Genomic DNA, 20,599 nt, shown 5'->3' on the forward strand with positions numbered 1-20,599 from the left:
CCAGATTTACTCTAAAATATATAAAAAAATAATGTTTTAATACAGAGCTATAACTATATTTAAAAATCTTTATATGACAACCCCTCTTCAGTCACATAAATTGTGTCTAGTTGGTTTGGAAGTGTAAGATTGTTTAAATTCCAATATTTAAACAACACCCCTCACATTTCTGCAAATATTTCATTATATCTTTTCATGGGACAACACTATAGACGTGAAACTTGGATATAACTTAGAGTAGTCAGTGTACAACTTGTATAACAGTGTAGATTTACTGTCTTCTGAAAATAACTCAACACACAGCCATTAATGTCTAAATAGCTGGCAACATAAGTGAGTACACCCCACAGTGAACATGTCCAAATTGTGCCCAAATGTGTCGTTGTCCCTCCCTGGTGTCATGTGTCAAGGTCCCAGGTGTAAATGAGGAGCAGGGCTGTTAAATTTGGTGTTTTGGGTACAATTCTCTCATACTGGCCACTGGATATTCAACATGGCACCTCATGGCAAAGAACTCTCTGAGGATGTGAGAAATAGAATTGTTGCTCTCCACAAAGATGGCCTGGGCTATAAGAAGATTGCTAACACCCTGAAACTGAGCTACAGCATGGTGGCCAAGGTCATACAGCGGTTTTCCAGGACAGGTTCCACTCGGAACAGGCTTCGCCAGGGTCGACCAAAGAAGTTGAGTCCACGTGTTCGGCGTCATATCCAGAGGTTGGCTTTAAAAAATAGACACATGAGTGCTGCCAGCATTGCTGCAGAGGTTGAAGACGTGGGAGGTCAGCCTGTCAGTGCTCAGACCATACGCCGCACACTGCATCAACTCGGTCTGCATGGTCGTCATCCCAGAAGGAAGCTGACGCACAAGAAAGCCCGCAAACAGTTTGCTGAAGACAAGCAGTCCAAGAACATGGATTACTGGAATGCCCTGTGGTCTGACGAGACCAAGATAAACTTGTTTGGCTCAGATGGTGTCCAGCATGTGTGGCGGCGCCCTGGTGAGAAGTACCAAGACAACTGTATCTTGCCTACAGTCAAGCATGGTGGTGGTAGCATCATGATCTTGGGCTGCATGAGTGTTGCTGGCACTGGGGAGCTGCGGTTCATTGAAGGAAACATGAATTCCAACATGTACTGTGACATTCTGAAACAGAGCATGATCCCCTCCCTTCGAAAACAGGATAACGACCCCAAACACAACCTCCAAGATGACAACTGCCTTGCTGAGGAAGCTGAAGGTAAAGGTGATGGACTAAACCCAATTGAGCACCTGTGGCGCATCCTCAAGTGGAAGGTGGAGGAGTTCAAGGTGTCTAACATCCACCAGCTCCGTGATGTCATCATGGAGGAGTGGAAGAGGATTCCAGTAGCAACCTGTGCAGCTCTGGTGAATTCCATGCCCAGGAGGGTTAAGGCAGTGCTGGATAATAATGGTGGTCACACAAAATATTGACACTTTGGGCACAATTTGGACATGTTCACTGTGGGGTGTACTCACTTATGTTGCCAGCTATTTAGACATTAATGGCTGTGTGTTGAGTTATTTTCAGAAGACAGTAAATCTACACTGCTATACAAGTTGTACACTGACTACTCTAAGTTATATCCAAGTTTTATTTCTATAGTGTTGTCCCATGAAAAGATATAATAAAATATTTGCAGAAATGTGAGGGGTGTACTCACTTTTGTGATACACTGTGTATATATATATATACAGTGTATAACAAAAGTGAGTACACCCCTCACATTTCTGCAGATATTTAAGTATATCTTTTCATGGGACAACACTGACAAAATGACACTTTGACACAATGAAAAGTAGTCTGTGTGCAGCTTATATAACAGTGTAAATTTATTCTTCCCTCAAAATAACTCAATATACAGCCATTAATGTCTAAACCACCGGCAACAAAAGTGAGTACACCCCTAAGAGACTACACCCCTAAATGTCCAAATTGAGCACTGCTTGTCATTTTCCCTCCAAAATGTCATGTGATTTGTTAGTGTTACTAGGTCTCAGGTGTGCATAGGGAGCAGGTGTGTTCAATTTAGTAGTACAGCTCTCACACTCTCTCATACTGGTCACTGAAAGTTCCAACATGGCACCTCATGGCAAAGAACTCTCTGAGGATCTTAAAAGACGAATTGTTGCGCTACATGAAGATGGCCAAGGCTACAAGAAGATTGTTAACACCCTAAAACTGAGCTGCAGCACAGTGGCCAAGATCATCCAGCGTTTTAAAAGAGCAGGGTCCACTCAGAACAGACCTCGCGTTGGTCGTTCAAAGAAGCTGAGTGCACGTGCTCAGCATCACATCCAACTGCTGTCTTTGAAAGATAGGCGCAGGAGTGCTGTCAGCATTGCTGCAGAGATTGAAAAGGTGGGGGGTCAGCCTGTCAGTGCTCAGACCATACGCCGCACACTACATCAAATTGGTCTGCATGGCTGTCACCCCAGAAGGAAGCCTCTTCTGAAGTCTCTACACAAGAAAGCCCGCAAACAGTTTGCTGAAGACATGTCAACAAAGGACATGGATTACTGGAACCATGTCCTATGGTCTGATCAGACCAAGATTAATTTGTTTGGTTCAGATGGTCTCAAGCATGTGTGGCGGCAATCAGGTGAGGAGTACAAAGATAAGTGTGTCATGCCTACAGTCAAGCATGGTGGTGGGAATGCCATGGTCTGGGGCTGCATGAGTGCAGCAGGTGTTGGGGAGTTACATTTCATTGAGGGACACATGAACTCCAATATGTACTGTGAAATACTGAAGCAGAGCATGATCCCCTCCCTCCGGAAACTGGGTCGCAGGGCAGTGTTCCAGCATGATAATGACCCCAAACACACCTCTAAGACGACCACTGCTTTAGTGAAGAGGCTGAGGGTAAAGGTGATGGACTGGCCAAGCATGTCTCCAGACCTAAACCCAATAGAACATCTTTGGGGCATCCTCAAGCGGAAGGTGGAGGAGCGCAAAGTCTCGAATATCCGCCAGCTCCGTGATGTCGTCATGGAGGAGTGGAAAAGCATTCCAGTGGCAACCTGTGAAGCTCTGGTAAACTCCATGCCCAGGAGAGTTAAGGAAGTTCTGGGAAATAATGGTGGCCACACAAAATATTGACACTTCAGGAACTTTCACTAAGGGGTGTACTCACTTTTGTTGCCGGTGGTTTAGACATTAATGGCTGTATATTGAGTTATTTTGAGGGAAGAATAAATTTACACTGTTATATAAGCTGCACACAGATTACTTTTCATTGTGTCAAAGTGTCATTTTGTCAGTGTTGTCCCATGAAAAGATATACTTAAATATCTGCAGAAATGTGAGGGGTGTACTCACTTTTGTGATACACTGTATATATATATATATATATACCGATCAGCCATAACATTAAAACCATCTCCTTGTTTCTACACTCACTGTCTACTTTATCAGCTCCACTTACCATATAGAAGCACTTTGTAGCTCTGCAATTACCGACTGTAGTCCATCTGTTTCTCTACATACCTTTTTAACCTGCTTTCACCCTGTTCTTCAATGGTCAGGACCCCCAAGGGACCACTACAGAGCAGATATTATTTAGGTGGTGGATCATTCACAGCACTGCAGTGACACTGACATGGTGGTGGTGTGTTAGTGTGTGTTGTGCTGGTATGAGTGGATCAGACACAGCAGTGCTGCTGGATTTTTTAAATACCGTGTCCACTCACTGTCCACTCTTAGACACTCCTACCTAGTAGATGTAAAGTCAGAGACGATCGCGCATCTATTGCTGCTGTTTCAGTTGTTCATCTTCTAGACCTTCATCAGTGGTCACAGGACGCTGCCCACGGGGCGCTGTTGGCTTGATGTTTTTGGTTGGTGGACTATTCTCAGTCCAGAAGTGACAGTGAGCAGTGCTGCTGTGTCTTATCCACTCATACCAGCACAACACACACTAACACACCACCACCATGTCAGTGTCACTGCAGTGCTGAGAATGATCCACCACCCAAATAATATCTGCTCTGTGGTGGTCCTGGCAGAGTCCAGAGACAATTGAGGAACAGCATAAAATGGGGCTAGCAAAGCATGCAGAGAAACAGATGGACTACAGTCAGTAGTTGTAGAACTACAAAGTGTTTCTATATGGTAAGTGGAGCTGGTTGATCGGTGTATATATATAGAACAGAAATATCTTATTTAGGACCTTGACTCACTTTGGACCAATGACCGTATTTTTATTATGCTGTTTTGCTTTTTAATGTATGTACAACATTATTGTATATATAAATATTAAATATTTACTGCAGTTTTTACCTGATTACTTTTGTTCAGTACAGACCTCAAGCTGCTAAAAATACAATTTTTTTCTGCTTTGTCAGTCTGCTTTAAACAAATGGAGGTTTTAATTTTTTGCATTTCAGTTTGTTTGTTTTTCATGCTTGCCCATGCCATAGTGTGGTGGTGGCGAGTTCTTAAACAAGTGGGGCAAAATACAAAAATTGTTTTTCATTCAGTTAATCTTTCTTGTTCTTGACTTGCCTACCTAAACTCAATTGCAATTGTAAATGCTACCTGTCTGATTGTTAATGCTACTTGTCTGATTGTTAATGCCACCTGTCTTTTTATTATAGTAACATCAAGGAAATGTATGTTCCAGGGGGTCGAGGTGGCAGTTTGTCTGCCTTATTTAGAAACTGTTTATTTAAAAGCTAGCATTGTCTGCATTAAATTAAATTTGTGTTAAGCTGGATGTTTATTCTCTGGCTGTTTTTTTCATTATGTATGACTGATAGATAATGTAAGTTACCTGCAATACCACAGACTTTGTAACTTCCTGTGATGACACAGACCCATAATACTTTACTGTTTATGTGATAAAAGACGGTGCCGCACAAGAGATAATGGGTGTTATTAACCCTACATAAATACATGTACAGTCATGTCAGCTCCGTTCTGTTTTTATTTATAAGGGCCTAAATAACAATTGTGTGGTCCTTTTATAAATGAACAATTAACCTCAGATGGCACCAAAAAATTACTGATAATAACCTCCCCACCCCAACCCAAAACGAACATTTAGAAACCAGGTGTAAAAAATAAGTACATCCTGTTTATTTTGTTCAAAATTTAGTAACATGTAGAGCCACCTTTGTGAACTATAATTTAAAGGTTATGAGTCTCCCACATTGTTTTGACTCACTCTTCTTTACAACATTACTTCAGTTTATTATTGTTTTCAGGTATTCTTTAATGCTCACATCTCACCATAACATTTTAATGGGGTTGAGGTCTAGACATACCAACACCATATTTTTTTCATCTTTTGCCGTTTAGATGTCGTTTCGCTGGTGAGCTTTGGGTTTTGTTTTTGAGGCATGACCTAGTTTTCACCCAACTTCCGCTTTTTGTAATTGTGCTGTCATGAACATAAACGTGTCATGTGATTCCAGCGGCTTGTAGGTTATGTGATGCAACTCTTGCATCTCTCTTGGTAATCCTTTGTACCATAGGTGAATAATTTAAAATATGTGTATACAGTGGGGGAAATAAGTATTTGATCCCCTGCTGATTTTGTAAGTTTACCCCCTTACAAAGACTTTAACAGTCTAATTTTTATGGAAGGTTTATTTTAACAGAGAGAGACAGAATATCAACAAAAAATCCAGAAAAAAAAACATTAAATAAAAGTTATGAATTAATTTGTATTTAATTAAGGGAAATAAGTATTTGATCCCCTACCAACCAGCAAGAATTCTGACCCCCACAGACCGGTGCCATGAGGCACACAAATTAGTCCTGTCCCTGTATAAAAGACTCCTGTCACAGAATCACTTTCTTCCGTTCAAATCTCTCGACCACCATGGGCAAGACCAAAGAGCTATCAAAGGACGTCAGGGACAAGATTGTAGACCTGCACAAGGCTGGAATGGGCTACAAGACCATCAGCAAGAAGCTTGGTGAGAAAGAGACCATTGTTGGTGCGATAATTCGAAAATGGAAGAAATACAAGATCACAGTCAATCACCCTCACCCTGGAGCTCCATGCAAGATCTCACCTGGTGGGGTAAGAATGATTCTGAGAAAGGTGAGGTCAGTCCAGAATTACATGGGAGGAGCTTGTCAATGATCTCAAGGGAGCTGGGAGCACAGTCACCAAGAAAACCATTAGTAACACACTTCGCCGTAATGGATTGAGATCCTGCAGTGCCCGCAAAGTCCCTCTGCTCAAGAAGGCTCATGTACAGGCCCGTCTGAAGTTTGCCAATAAACACCTGAATGATTCAGAGAAAGCTTGGGAGAATGTGATATGGTCAGATGAGACCAAAATTGAGCTCTTTGGCATCAACTCCACTCGCCGTGTTTGGAGGCAAAAAGCCCGGTGGGGATGGTGTTCTTGGGGTCATATCCAGCATTTCTCTGCTCCCAGCTCCCTTGAGATCATTGACAAGCTCCTCCCGTGTAATTCTGGACTGACCTCACCTTTCTCAGAATCATTCTTACCCCACCAGGTGAGATCTTGCATGGAGCTCCAGAGTGAGGGTGATTGACTGTGATCTTGTATTTCTTCCATTTTCGAATTATCGCACCAACAGTGGTCTCTTTCTCACCAAGCTTCTTGCTGATGGTCTTGTAGCCCATTCCAGCCTTGTGCAGGTCTACAATCTTGTCCCTGACGTCTTTTGATAGCTCTTTGGTCTTGCCCATGGTGGTCGAGAGATTTGAATGGAAGAAACTGATTCTGTTACAGGTGTCTTTTATACAGGGACAGGACTAATTTGTGTGCCTCATGGGCACATAACCGGTCTGTGGGGGTCAGAATTCTTGCTGGTTGGTAGGGGATCAAATACTTATTTCCCTTAATTAAATACAAATTAATTTATAACTTTTATTTATTGTTTTTTTTCCTGGATTTTTGTTGATATTCTGTCTCTCTCTGTTAAAATAAACCTTCCATAAAAATTATAGACTGTTCAAGTCTTTGTAAGGATCCCCAAAATCAGCAGGGGATCAAATACTTATTTCCCCCACAGTGTATATATACAGTGTATCACAAAAGTGAGTACACCCCTCACATTTCTGCAGATATTTAAGTATATCCTTTCATGGGACAACACTGACAAAATGACATTTTGACACAATGAAAAGTAGTCTGTGTGCAGCTTATATAACAGTGTAAATTTATTCTTCCCTCAAAATAACTCAATATACAGCCATTAATGTCTAAACCACCGGCAACAAAAGTGAGTACACCCCTAAGAGACTACACCCCTAAATGTCCAAATTGAGCACTGCTTGTCATTTTCCCTCCAAAATGTCATGTGATTTGTTAGTGTTACTAGGTCTCAGGTGTGCATAGGGAGCAGGTGTGTTCAATTTAGTAGTACAGCTCTCACACTCTCTCATACTGGTCACTGAAAGTTCCAACATGGCACCTCATGGCAAAGAACTCTCTGAGGATCTTAAAAGATGAATTGTTGCGCTACATGAAGATGGCCAAGGCTACAAGAAGATTGCCAACACCCTGAAACTGAGCTGCAGCACAGTGGCCAAGATCATCCAGCGTTTTAAAAGAGCAGGGTCCACTCAGAACAGACCTCGCATTGGTCGTCCAAAGAAGCTGAGTGCACGTGCTCAGCGTCACATCCAACTGCTGTCTTTGAAAGATAGGCGCAGGAGTGCTGTCAGCATTGCTGCAGAGATTGAAAAGGTGGGGGGTCAGCCTGTCAGTGCTCGGACCATACGCCGCACACTACATCAAATTGGTCTGCATGGCCGTCACCCCAGAAGGAAGCCTCTTCTGAGGTCTCTACAGAAGAAAGCCCGCAAACAGTTTGCTGAAGACATGTCAACAAAGGACATGGATTACTGGAACCATGTCCTATGGTCTGATGAGACCAAGATTAATTTGTTTGGTTCAGATGGTCTCAAGCATGTGTGGCGGCAATCAGGTGAGGAGTACAAAGATAAGTGTGTCATGCCTACAGTCAAGCATGGTGGTGGGAATGCCATGGTCTGGGGCTGCATGAGTGCAGCAGGTGTTGGGGAGTTACATTTCATTGAGGGACACATGAACTCCAATATGTACTGTGAAATACTGAAGCAGAGCATGATCCCCTCCCTTCGGAAACTGGGTCGCAGGGCAGTGTTCCAGCATGATAATGACCCCAAACACACCTCTAAGACGACCACTGCTTTATTGAAGAGGCTGAGGGTAAAGGTGATGGACTGGCCAAGCATGTCTCCAGACCTAAACCCAATAGAACATCTTTGGGGCATCCTCAAGCGGAAGGTGGAGGAGCGCAAAGTCTCGAATATCCGCCAGCTCCGTGATGTCGTCATGGAGGAGTGGAAAATCATTCCAGTGGCAACCTGTGAAGCTCTGGTAAACTCCATGCCCATGAGAGTTAAGGAAGTTCTGGGAAATAATGGTGGCCACACAAAATATTGACACTTCAGGAACTTTCACTAAGGGGTGTACTCACTTTTGTTGCCGGTGGTTTACATTAATGGCTGTATATTGAGTTATTTTGAGGAAAGAATAAATTTACACTGTTATATAAGCTGCACACAGACTACTTTTCATTGTGTCAAAGTGTCATTTTGTCAGTGTTGTCCCATGAAAAGATATACTTAAATATCTGCAGAAATGTGAGGGGTGTACTCACTTTTGTGATACACTGTATATACAGGTATGTGTGTGTGTGTGTGTGTGTATATGTATATATATATATATATATATATATATATATATATATATATATATATATATATATATACAGTCAAACTAGCTCTGAATATACACTGACAAGGCATAACATTATGACCACTGACAGGTGAAGCTAATAACACTGATTATCTCTTTATCACGGCACTTGTTAGTGGGTGGGATATATTAGACAGCAAGAGATCGAATGTCGATGTGTTAGAAGCAGGAAGAATGGGCAAGCGTAAGGATTTGATTGAGTTTGACAAGGGCCAAATTGTGATGGCTAGACGAATGGGTCGGAGCATCTCCAAAACTGCAGCTCTTGTGGGGTGTTCCCAGTTTGCAATGGTCAGTATCTATCAAAAGTGGTCCAAGAAAGGAACAGTGGTAAACCGGCGACAGGGTAATAATCAAAGGCTCATTGATGCATGTGGGGAGCGAAGGCTGGCCTGTGTGGTCCGATCCAACAGACGAGCTACTTTAGCTCAAATTGCTAAAGAAGTTAATGTTGGTTCTGATAGAAAGGCATCAGAATACACAGTGCATGCAGTTGCAGGGCTGTTTTGTCAGCAAAAGGGGGACCAACACAATATTAGGAAGGTGGTCATAATGTTATGCCTAATCAGTGTATGGGCAAATTGAACATGTCAGCTGCATATGTTTTCAGGGCCATGCAGATTTTGATATATTTTAGAAGGCCTAACTTTAAATCTTTAAATTATTATGATTATTTCCAATATATACAGTATATATATATACAACCCCTGGCAAAAATTATGGAATCACCACTCTTGGAAGATGTTCTTTCAATTGTTTAATTTTGTAGAAAAAAAATAAATCACAGACATGCCACAAAACTATCATTTCTCAAACTGTCAACCCTCTGGCATTAAGAAACAATAAAAAAAAGAAACAAATATAATAGTTGTGGTCAGTCACAATTGCTTTTTTTTAGATCAAGTAGATAAAAAAAATATGGAATCACTCAAATCTGAGGAAAAAATTATGGAATCATTAGAAAACACTGCACCATTATTACTTTGTTGCACCACCTCTGGCTTTTATAATGGTTTAAACTCTCTGAGGCATGGAGTTAACTAATGACAAACAGTATTCTTCATCAATCTGCCTTCAACTGTCTCTTGCTGTTGCCAGATCAGCTTTGCAGGTTGGAACCTTGTCATTGACCATTTTCTTCAATTTCCACCAGAGATTTTCAAATGGATTGAGATCCGGACTATTTGCAGGCCATGCCATTGACATTATATGTTTTCTTGAAGGAAAGTTTTCACGTCCTTTGCCCTATGGCAAGATGCATTATCATCTTGAAAAATGAAGTCATCATCACCAAACATCCTTTCAACTGATGGAATAAGAAAAGCGTCCAAAATTTCAATGTGGACTTTGGCATTTATTGAAGACCATCTCCCCTGTGCCTTTACCCGACATGCAGGCCCATATCATCAACAACTGTGGAAATTAACATGTTTTCTTTAGGCAGTTATCTTCATAAATTTCATTGGACAGACACCAAACAAAAGTTCCAGCATCATCACCTTGCCCAATGCAGATTCGCGATTCATCACTGAAGATCACTTTTATCCAGTCACCCACAGTCCACGATTGCTTTTCTTTAGCCTACTTTAACCTTGTTCTTTTCTTTTTAGGTGTTAATGATGGCTTTTGTTTGGCTTTTCTGTATGTAAATCCCATTTCTTTTAGGTGATTTCTTACAGTTCAGTCACAGACATTGACTCCACTTTCCGGCCACTTGTTTCTCATTTGTTTTGTTGTGCATTTTCTGTTTTCAAGACATATTGCTTTAAGTTTTCTATCTTGATGCTTTGATGTCTTACTTGGTCTACCAGTATGCTTCCCTTTTACAACCTTCCCATTTTGTTTGTACTTGGTCCAGATTTTAAACACAGCTTACTGGGAACAACCAACATCTTTTGCGACATTCCTCAATGATTTATCTTCTTGAAGGAGTTGTATAATCCTCTCATTTGTTTCAACTGACATATCTTGTGTTGGAACCATGATTCATGACAATCTGCTTTGTGCAACAGCTCTCCGAGGTGTGAGCACTCTTTTTAAACTGAAGAATAATTAGCAAATCTAATCTGCTGCAGATGTTTTGTTTTTAAACTGCAAATTACAGAGTGATTCCATAATTTTTTCCTCAGATTTGAGTGATTCCATATTTTTTTCCTCTACTTGATCTAAAAAAAGCAATTGTGACTGACCACAACTATTATATTTGTTTCTTTTTTTAATTGTTTCTTAATGCCAGAAGGTTGACATTTTGAAAAATGATAGTTTTGTGGCATGTCTGTGATTTATTTTTTTTCTACAAAATTAAACAATTGACAGAACATCTTCCAAGAGTGGTGATTCCATAATTTTTGCCAGGGGTTGTATATATAAAAGTTTTAATCATTCATTTACAAAAACGATCGCAGAAATAACCAAAGTGCCACAACATTGTATCTGTTCATGAAGTTTATGTGCCGTGGTTCTATACTATAGCGTCAGATTAGTGCCAAAAGTCGAGAGCACATTTTATTTGTGTGCGAGCAGGATTTTCTCTGCTCTCGCATGAATTCACCCCGCTCGTTCACCTATAAGTTGTGCTCGCGCACAAATTTGCATGCGCGCGCTCGAAACGCTGCTCTCGCGCTCAAATCGTATGCGTGCACTCAAAGCAAACTGCGCTCGCGCTCAGATATTTCCTGCTCGCTCTCATAACTGCACTTGCCCTCGCGCTCGGAGTCTGCACGTTAAAACAGTGCCAAAAGTCGTCGACCAATCAGAATGTGTTTTCGGCTTCGACCAATGAGCCACAACTTCCCGTTGTAAAGAGAGTAATGGACAATCAACGACCTCAGGTAAGATTATTATTTATTTTATTTTAGACTTATTTTAGAGTACATAAAAATCATCATTTTAAAAGGGTAGAATTTGTTAAAGCTTTAACAATCAGGCATATTCTGACTACTCATCTTTTAACATGTATGTCTAATTATCTTAAGTTTCTTGTTGTCTAGGCCTTACTAAGACATAAAGCTTTGGAGGGGTAGCTGCATAAAAAGCAGTATGTAGTAAGCAGTCTGCCTTATGTATTGATCTGAATTATTTACATTTCATTAGCACACATGAAATGATTATTATTGATTAATTAGTGGGAAAAAAATCATATTCCTGAAGATATATTAAATGCCCTCAGGCAAATTCACATGTTGGTGAGTGAACATGTGGAAACCAGAATGCCATCCATCAGGGTACAGACAGTTCCACAAGTAACTGAATTTAAATCCATGCTAGGATTCCCACTGGCCAAATTTGGGCATACTGGCACAAATGTCCTTGATTGTCTAAGTTATACATTTCTTCAACATACAGTGTATCACAAAAGTGAGTACACCCCTCACATTTCTGCAAATATTTCATTATATCTTTTCATGGGACAACACTATAGACATGAAACTTGGATATAACGTAGTCAGTGTACAGCTCGTATAGCAGTGTAGATTTACTGTCTTCTGAAAATAACTCAACACACAGCCATTAATGTCTAAATGGCTGGCAACATAAGTGAGTACACCCCACAGTGAACATGTCCAAATTGTGCCCAAATGTGTCGTTGTCCCTCCCTGGTGTCATGTGTCAAGGTCCCAGGTGTAAATGGGGAGCAGGGCTGTTAAATTTGGTGTTTTGGGTACAATTCTCTCATACTGGCCACTGGATATTCAACATGGCACCTCATGGCAAAGAACTCTCTGAGGATGTGAGAAATAGAATTGTTGCTCTCCACAAAGATGGCCTGGGCTATAAGAAGATTGCTAACACCCTGAAACTGAGCTACAGCATGGTGGCCAAGGTCATACAGCGGTTTTCCAGGACAGGTTCCACTCGGAACAGGCTTCGCCAGGGTCGACCAAAGAAGTTGAGTCCACGTGTTCGGCGTCATATCCAGAGGTTGGCTTTAAAAAATAGACACATGAGTGCTGCCAGCATTGCTGCAGAGGTTGAAGACGTGGGAGGTCAGCCTGTCAGTGCTCAGACCATACGCCGCACACTGCATCAACTCGGTCTGCATGGTCGTCATCCCAGAAGGAAGCTGACGCACAAGAAAGCCAGCAAACAGTTTGCTGAAAACAAGCAGTCCAAGAACATGGATTACTGGAATGCCCTGTGGTCTGACGAGACCAAGATAAACTTGTTTGGCTCAGATGGTGTCCAGCATGTGTGGCGGCGCCCTGGTGAGAAGTACCAAGACAACTGTATCTTGCCTACAGTCAAGCATGGTGGTGGTAGCATCATGGTCTTGGGCTGCATGAGTGTTGCTGGCACTGGGGAGCTGCAGTTCATTGAGGGAAACATGAATTCCAACATGTACTGTGACATTCTGAAACAGAGCATGATCCCCTCCCTTCGAAAACTGGGCCTCATGGCAGTTTTCCAACAGGATAACGACCCCAAACACAACCTCCAAGATGACAACTGCCTTGCTGAGGAAGCTGAAGGTAAAGGTGATGGACTAAACCCAATTAAGCACCTGTGGCACATCCTCAAGTGGAAGGTGGAGGAGTTCAAGGTGTCTAACATCCACCAGCTCCGTGATGTCATCATGGAGGAGTGGAAGAGGATTCCAGTAGCAACCTGTGCAGCTCTGGTGAATTCCATGCCCAGGAGGGTTAAGGCAGTGCTGGATAATAATGGTGGTCACACAAAATATTGACACTTTGGGCACAATTTGGACATGTTCACTGTGGGGTGTACTCACTTATGTTGCCAGCCATTTAGACATTAATGGCTGTGTGTTGAGTTATTTTCAGAAGACAGTAAATCTACACTGCTATACAAGTTGTACACTGACTACTCTAAGTTATATCCAAGTTTTATTTCTATAGTGTTGTCCCATGAAAAGATATAATAAAATATTTGCAGAAATGTGAGGGGTGTACTCACTTTTGTGATACACTGTACAGGGCTCTAGTGTGCGACCAATTTGGTCGCACATGCGACCTAATTTCTCAATGGTGCGACTAAAAAAAATCTTAGGTCGCACCGGTGCGACCAGCCGTTCGAGGGGGAAAAAAAGTCTCCGCGACTCTGAAAGTCTCCCTGTGGTTCAACAACAAACACACAATCAGAGATAGTGAAGGGCGGGACAATATTGTAGCGGCGGTATGTGACATTCAGCTCAGCCAATCAGAATGCAGCACCTGGTTATGTGCAGTTTGTTTAGTTTCGTATATGAGACTCGCCGTATAGCCCCAGGATGGAAGTTTGGGTGCTGGAACGCTCTTGGAAGTCCTGACTAAACAGTTAAAGTGACTCTACTATGTCGTGTGCTTTTATTCCCACACCTCCACCACCGCACAGCAAAAGACCTGTAGCATCCCCACGCACAGCGGCTAAGTGAGCCGACCCTCTACAGTAGCAAGTGGCTAATGCTAGCGGTAAAGTGCGGCGATAATGAAAGTAAAAACACGACAATATTTTCGTTAAGTAAAATATAAAAATAACTAAAAGACAATGAAATATCAGTATACATGTAATCACACAGTGATTGCACCGCAAGCGATTTTGGGACTGTGTAAACGATACAGTAAAGCCGATAATATAATGCACTGCATTTAAGATTACACTCTAGAGCCCCATACACACACACACAAATATACACACACATATATATATATATATATATATACAGATATACACACACACACACACAAATATACACACACATATAAACAGATATACACACATACACACACATATACAGGTCCTTCTAAAAAAATTAGCATATTGTGATAAAGTTCATTATTTTCCATAATGTAATGATAAAAATTAAACTTTCATATATTTTAGATTCATTGCACACCAACTGAAATATTTCAGGTCTTTTATTGTTTTAATACTGATGATTTTGGCATACAGCTCATGAAAACCCAAAATTCCTATCTCAAAAAATTAGCATATTTCATCCGACCAATAAAAGAAAAGTGTTTTTAATACAAAAAAAGTCAACCTTCAAATAATTATGTTCAGTTATGCACTCAATACTTGGTCGGGAATTCTTTTGCAGAAATGACTGCTTCAATGCGGCGTGGCATGGAGGCAATCAGCCTGTGGCACTGCTGAGGTGTTATGGAGGCCCAGGATGCTTCGATAGCGGCCTTAAGCTCATCCAGAGTGTTGGGTCTTGTGTCTCTCAACTTTCTCTTCACAATATCCCACAGATTCTCTATGGGGTTCAGGTCAGGAGAGTTGGCAGGCCAATTGAGCACAGTAATACCATGGTCAGTAAACCATTCACCAGTGGTTTTGGCACTGTGAGCAGGTGCCAGGTCGTGCTGAAAAATGAAATCTTCATCTCCATAAAGCTTTTCAGCAGATGGAAGCATGAAGTGCTCCAAAATCTCCTGATAGCTAGCTGCATTGACCCTGCCCTTGATAAAACACAGTGGACCAACACCAGCAGCTGACATGGCACCCCAGACCATCACTGACTGTGGGTACTTGACACTGGACTTCAGGCATTTTGGCATTTCCTTCTCCCCAGTCTTCCTCCAGACTCTGGCACCTTGATTTCTGAATGACATGCAAAATTTGCTTTAATCCGAAAACAGTACTTTGGACCACTGAGCAACAGTCCAGTGCTGCTGTTTCTGGTTCAAAAGTGGCTTGACCTGGGGAATGCGGCACCTGTAGCCCATTTCCTGCACACGCCTGTGCACGGTGGCTCTGGATGTTTCTACTCCAGACTCAGTCCACTGCTTCCGCAGGTCCCCCAAGGTCTGGAATCGGCCCTTCTCCACAATCTTCCTCAGGGTCCGGTCACCTCTTCTCGTTGTGCAGCGTTTTCTGCCACACTTTTTCCTTCCCACAGACTTCCCACTGAGGTGCCTTGATACAGCACTTTGGGAACAGCCTATTCGTTCAGAAATTTCTTTCTGTGTCTTACCCTCTTGCTTGAGGGTGTCAATGATGGCCTTCTGGACAGCAGTCAGGTCGGCAGTCTTACCCATGATTGCAGTTTTGAGTAATGAACCAGGCTGGGAGTTTTTAAAAGCCTCAGGAATCTTTTGCAGGTGTTTAGAGTTAATTCGTTGATTCAGATGATTAGGTTAATAGCTCGTTTAGAGAACCTTTTCATGATATGCTAATTTTTTGAGATAGGAATTTTGGGTTTTCATGAGCTGTATGCCAAAATCATCAGTATTAAAACAATAAAAGACCTGAAATATTTCAGTTGGTGTGCAATGAATCTAAAATATATGAAAGTTTAATTTTTATCATTACATTATGGAAAATAATGAACTTTATCACAATATGCTAATTTTTTGAGAAGGACCTGTATATAAACAGATGTACACACATACACACACATATAAACAGATATACACACATACACACACATATAAACAGATATACACACATACATACACACATTTACTCTATTATTATTTTTATAATTTGTATTATAGTCTACTATAATACTATCATTGACTGTAAAGAGTGTAGGAAGAGCAATAGTGCATTTGTGACTGGTTGTAATACATTTCGAATTGAAATGCTGAAAAAGCACAATGCATCTATAAAACCCATTACATGCCGGGATAAATGTACTGCCCAAGTGTCCCCTCTCTCTGCTGCCTTTCAGCGGCAGGCAGCAGCAAACAGATCATCAAATGAGGCCATGTTGACCAAATTGTTAATCATTTACAAGTCGATATTGCCTATATGGACAACGATTAAAAAAAAAGTGAACCTGTAAAACTGCGGTGTTAAATGCGATGCGGTCGAAAATTTGGGTGCACCTAACTTTTGTGCTGGTGCACCTAAGAAAAAAGGCGCACCAGTGCAACCAGTGCAAAAAGTTAGTCTAGAGCCCTGCTGTATATTTCCCTACATTATTTATTGTTTCTACATTTTAAGGCTATTGTTGTCCTTGAATTCTATTCAGCTACCACTTTTTCACAGATGTTATTCAGTCAAGAAAGTATTACATTTTAAATTATTTTTTTGTCTTACAGAAAGGCTGTTGGTTGATGTGTGGACAGCTGTGACCTCCACATTTTACACTGTAAGCCCGGATAAGTTCAATCTACTTAAAAAATTTCAGGAAACCGGTTGCCCTAAAAAAGTTAAGTAATGTATAATGAAAACTTGAGTTAGCATAACTTAAAACATTAAGTTATTACACCTGAAAGGCAAGTTGATTAAACTTTCTTTTTTTTGTTATACCAACTGCTTTTCCCAATAATTCTACTTATTATCTTGAGCTCAATGGAAAAAACTATTGATTTCTTCTTAGTTTTCATGTTAATTACATTTTAAATATGAATTACAAATGTTTATAGAGAAACAGACACAATTATACAATTATTTTTCTTTATTTCACTTCAGAAGTATTTACTTAAAATACAACATGTCAAGAAAACATCTTAACAACTGTACAAACTGTATATAAAGTTCTGATGAAACACAAACAGCTCTTTACAGTAACCATGAACCTGTAAAACAACACAAAGAAACAAGAAACAGAAGTATTAAAATCAACATTAATAGCATTAATTTAAGGATTAAAATAAAGCAAGCCAGCACACTCTTTGCTTCGTATGAAGGCTATCATGCTAACATGCTAGCATGTAGCCTAAATACGGCAAATAAAGCAGCGCTGTTTGATTATTTATTTAGTGTCAACATTAAGATCATTTATTTTAAACAAAATTGTTAAGTACAACACTTACCAAAATTAGACGGAAGATGAAAAAGCCCCATCAGACTGGTGTACATGCTACTCAAAAATAGCATAATGAGGAAGAAAATTTTTGTCCACTTAGTTTAACAAAGGTTCCACTTCACAAAAGACATTGGAGGAAGTCAAGTTTACTTTTGCAAAAAGCCTTAAATGAAAAGTAAAAAGTAATTTGCAACAACAGGTTACAAAAGTTAAAACAAATGGCTGCCTGATTCACCAACAGCGAGCTGAAAAAAGGCAGACTTACACGTAAATGGTTTTTCTGTTTTATTACCTTAACTTAACTTTTTTAAGTTAATCTGATAGAAAAGTATTTTTTTTGTTTAGTAAACTTAAATCTTTTAGCACATTTAAATGTGTACTCAAATTAGTACAATGTACTCTGCATTTTAGAGTAGAGCAAAAAAACTTAAATAATTTATGTATGTTGTACTAAAAATGTTTGATTAAATATAAATTCCGGGCTAACAGTGTATGATATCCTGCACAATCTTGAACAAGTTGGGATGCTGGACATTGCAAATACCCTGCACTTCTCTCTGGTACACCTTGTGTTTCTTCTCCGACCTTCAGATCTTTGTTGAAGGCTGGAACCACCATCCCCTTTTATGACCCCGGAACAAATGTGGCAAATGTAACTTTTGTACTGACTCTGACTTGTACTGACTCTATTCTCATAGATACTTGTACTGACTCTATTCTCATATATATTACATATAAATAAATAACAGTACACATTGTTTTACTTATTTATTGAATGAGTACAAATATCCACAGACAAATACTGAGCCATTGAAAGAATGTTCTTGGACAAAGAGAGGGCGAACCAGCTGTCTTAACCATAGGTGGTAAAGTCTGCATTAGCCTGTTCAGAAAGAAACACCAAAAAGCAAAATAAGCATTGACTTGTATAGATTACAATGTTTCTTGTTATCAGGGATGTCCCGATCCGATCTCAAAGATCGGGATTGGGGCCGATCAAGGCATTTTTTAACTGATCAGAATCGGCTTTACTAATGCCGATCATAATCCGATCATAATCCGATCTTTTGTTTTACATCAGCATGTCCGCTGTGTGGAAATAGTTTGAATTGGAAAGTGAAACAAGTCCAGCAGCAGTGTAATGTCTGCAATGTGAGCATTTCAGGAGGTGGTAGGAGCAGAGCTGCATTCATTACTGTACAATTTTACTGTTTATATGGTGTGTGTCGAGGATCACTCCGGTTTACAAAACAACGTAGTGATGCACTCGTTTAATAAAGAAATAAATACACGGTATATTCACATATTGTCGGGAGCAGAACACTTTATTAACTTCTTCTGTTACGGTACCGAATAGCGGACAGCTAGAGTCAAGCACGCTATTCCATGCACTATGGAAGCCCCAAAGGGTCAAAACACACTAGAAATGTCCATCAAACCACTGACACAATACAAGCACTTTAGAAACTGGCTTTCCTTCATAACAAAAGAGCCTTTCCATTTTATTTTGGTATTCAGGTTTTACTGTAATGCTTTTAAGTAACTTTTTTTCTTATATTCAAGTTAAGCTGCTACACAGATTTCTGTTACATTCGAATGTAAAGTTTAAAGTAAAACTGTAATTATCTCACTCATTTTGATTGATTTTGTAAAAATACAAAAACATTAAGCCAATAGCTTGGATGCAGCATTTTCCCCTTCAGCACTGCAGAGCTATTTAGTTGTTAAACATATACATTGGATTAATTTGAATAACTGTAATGTACTTGAAGTGTGCACTGTGTGAACAGTATTATACAGTTCTTATCTAGACAATATCTAGAAAATACAAGTATCGGTTTGAGACTCGGTATCGGATCGGGATCAAAATTAATAATCGGGATCGGTATCGGGAACAAAAAAACGTGATCGGGACATCCCTACTTGTTATATACATGTACATACCACTCTGCAAATGTATTTATAGAAGTGTAGTCAATCATATTTTTATGATTTTATGACATTTTTTTTTTAGCTTAAACACACACAAGCTGGTGTTATTATAGCAGGTGAACAAAGCAGAATTGGAATTAAGGTCCATATTTAATGCATTAACTCAATAATTATAACGGTGTCCTAATATGATAGTACTGTCCTTATAATTTAATTATAGGAGTAATAAAAATAAAGATAATATCAAATACATTGTTATCTTTTTCCACACTAGCTGGCATGAATTTCTATACAATCCAATGGAAAATATATTTGACACACTGAACATAAAGCCTAAATAAAAACATTAGTGTTAACAATATCAATACACAATAAGTGCACCATATTAAATGCAGACTGGTTGGTACTATAATATTGTTGATATTGCAGATATGTTTTTACCTTACTGCTTGGTGTTCTAACACTACTTGCTTCCTTGCTGGATTCTGGTGGGGGAATCTCAGCTACAATAGATGCACCAGGGAAAAGCTGTCATTGTATGTGGCTTTTTCTTGAACACTGCAAATCATTCAGAAACCTACATTTAAAACATTACATTATGCATGGTAAATATGCAATGTTCACACTTTATATAATAGTAAATAAAGCAAAAGCCTGACATACTGGTATCAAAAACTATCAAATTGCTGTAATAATAAAAAAACAGCAAAACATTCAATTGTAAAACATCTTTATTTTAAAAAGTTGAGGTTAAATTATTTAATGTGTCATGTTTGATATTCTAGTCTTGGTTGGGAAAGTAAAAATAATATGTTCACTATCGTGTTAGAGATAGTTCATCATATCATTTAGGTGGCTATAGCTTTCTGATCTACCCACTTTGATTTACTAAAATAGTCCATTTTTGTACTGTGGCACTGAACTCGTGAACACATTAACTTTACTGTATAAAGGCTTTACTTTATTAATTAACATGTAAAATACACAAAAGCTATTTTATGTAAGTTAGGGGTACCGCTTTAGCTGGATTTCCAAAGTCAGTCATATAAAATCGAGTTTATATTCACATAATGACACAAAGTTAACTTTACATTCTCTTTGACACTTTTTTTAATTAAAAAAATAAGTAAAATAAAATAAATAATAATCTTACCTGAGGTCGTTGATTGTCCATAACTCTCTTTACAACGGGAAGTTGTGGCTCATTGGTCGAAG

General features: G+C 39.8%; 1 long non-coding RNA gene across 2 annotated transcripts; it reads right to left on the minus strand.

Annotated features, from left to right (window-relative positions):
- Positions 1-18,220: 18,220 nt before the first annotated feature.
- LOC134331812 (uncharacterized) lies at positions 18,221-20,599 on the minus strand. Of its 2 annotated transcripts, none has more exons than XR_010015178.1 (3): positions 20,538-20,599; positions 19,826-19,942; positions 18,221-18,335 (listed from the first exon to the last, which is right to left on the minus strand). It is a non-coding gene; the product is annotated as an uncharacterized LOC134331812 (long non-coding RNA). The 2 variants fall into 2 exon arrangements; XR_010015177.1 differs by having other exon boundaries at positions 19,826-19,961; positions 20,538-20,594.

Source organism: Trichomycterus rosablanca, chromosome 17, assembly GCF_030014385.1.
Source record: "Trichomycterus rosablanca isolate fTriRos1 chromosome 17, fTriRos1.hap1, whole genome shotgun sequence".
Classification (NCBI taxonomy): Eukaryota; Metazoa; Chordata; class Actinopteri; order Siluriformes; family Trichomycteridae; genus Trichomycterus; species Trichomycterus rosablanca.